Source organism: Thermobia domestica, unplaced genomic scaffold (genome assembly GCF_964235325.1).
Source record: "Thermobia domestica unplaced genomic scaffold, izTheDome1.hap1.1 HAP1_SCAFFOLD_565, whole genome shotgun sequence".
Lineage (NCBI taxonomy): Eukaryota > Metazoa > Arthropoda > Insecta > Zygentoma > Lepismatidae > Thermobia > Thermobia domestica.
The window spans coordinates 43,711-45,745 of NW_027656275.1; the positions used below are offsets into that span (position 1 = coordinate 43,711).

The following is a 2,035-nucleotide window of genomic DNA, read 5'->3' on the forward strand; positions in this document are numbered from 1 at the left end:
GAAAAATTACAAACAAAAAAAATATATAAACATAAAAATATATAAAAAAATTACATACATCAAAGTACTAAAGTACATTGTCGGACCTCTTTGGGGGGGGCCCGGCCCCTCCGGGCCCCCCCTTCCCTACGCCACTGCGCAGAATGCAGGGGCTAGGTGGCCGAAGCTTTCATTGATTACATTTCTCTAACCGAGCTCGAGAGGACATGGACAGATTCCTAGATGTAAATCATTTTTCATTGTCATTATTTTGTCATTCGTTTATGGAAAGCTGAACTAAGAGTTATTTACAAATATAAAATGTGTAACGACATACAGAGCTATAACCTGTTATTGGTATTTTCCGGGACTTTGTTTCGTAGTCCCATGTGGTCTAGTGGCTAGGATACCTGGCTTTCACCCAGGAGGCCCGGGTTCGATTCCCGGCATGGGAACTTTTTATTTTCACATTTATTTACAAATCTTTCATAAGTATGCATTTAAATTATTTTTATTAACGATTAATTGAAAACTAATAAAAGCAAATTGGCTAGGACATTTGAATATTTTTTTTTGCGTTTTAATTCTTTATTTTTCATTTATTTACTATGGTTTTTGAACCTGAAACATCTTGAATAAAATTATATTGTGGAAGTGTTGCAATTAATGACGTATTAAAAAAGGATATCTATATTAAGGGTTCAAAATTAGAGAAAATATAAACAATTAGGTGAGAGATTAAGAAAAAGTATAAAAATGGTGATCTACAAACTACCTGATATATCCAGTCGGATCGTAGCCGATCTTCCTTCGAGATGACTAGTGAAAAAACCTTAATAATAGGCCCTATCACAAAGATCCCTCTACGATTCTTGCTAATGGCTGATAACAGGGAAGTATGCAGAGGGTTGGATCAGCAGTGTTTCTTCCAGACATGTTTTGGGGCACTGCCCTTCCCGGGAGCTCTGAGTGTCTCCCGGAGGAGACCAAAATAATGCCAATAATATAATAATAAATAGAACAATACCGTGTGAAAGTAATATGTGCCCCTCCGAATATTAAATGTGCCACTCCGGAACATTTTTTCTGAAAGAAACACTGGGTACCAGGGATCCGAACCCAGCTCACTCCCGAACATTCACGACTTTTATGTAAATTCAGTCTAATTTCAGGGATGATATTACAAAATTTAATAGCTGCATTATATAATTGAACCTCATGTTGAATTTGGACCTTCAAAAAAGCTTTCGACCCCTTCGGAAATAAATTCCTGCGAACGAGCCTGTCTGACATGGTTGGTAGTATTACAAAAGCACGTTAGCACACCGTCGCTTAAAGTGGATGTTACCCACACAACAATTTATTCAATAGTTTTGAATTCCCACTCGTAATCACAATTTTACTTGTTTTTGCTGTCTATTGAATTGGTTGGCGAAGCTGCCAATTACAACCTAGGGCCAGACTACCGTTTGCCACTACTGTCCATCATGCTATACCGGCAGATACATTTTATACTTGTAGGATTAATAAACATTATTTTCTCGCACAACTAGGGAGCTTAGATAATGATTACCATCCCGAAAATTAACCCACACTTCTTCGTTTTTTAATATAAAAAAAAAACAATAAGAAGAGGGTGGGATGAATTATTTTTATACCTAATCTTGTGATGATAGAAGCTACTGACAGCTAATAAAAACAGAATATACGGATGTCAGGAATAGAAGTTACTGTGAACTAATAAAAGCATAATGTATTGATGTCGGGAATAGAATCTACTGACAATTAATAAAAGCAGAATATACTGATGTCAGAAACAGAATGTTATGTTTAATTAATTATTGAAATGTTAAAAACGAAACTTTTGTATATGAGTGTACAATTAAGAACATTTCATCAGTGTTATACGAAAAAAAAAACAACGTTAGACGTTATAAGACAAACAACTTTTAAAGAAAAACCCACAACAAAAATAAGTCACAAGGACTGCTTACGTACAAGTTGTTTGTCACATACTCACTCTCTCAGACTAGTATAAAAGCTTAAAATTTTGGAA

At 35.4% G+C, this 2,035-nt stretch overlaps 1 non-coding gene across 1 annotated transcript; it reads left to right on the top strand.

The window, feature by feature from the left end:
- Nucleotides 1-362: 362 nt before the first annotated feature.
- TRNAE-UUC (transfer RNA glutamic acid (anticodon UUC)) lies at nt 363-434 on the top strand. The gene has a single exon. It is a non-coding gene; the product is annotated as a tRNA-Glu (tRNA).
- Nucleotides 435-2,035: the final 1,601 nt, after the last annotated feature.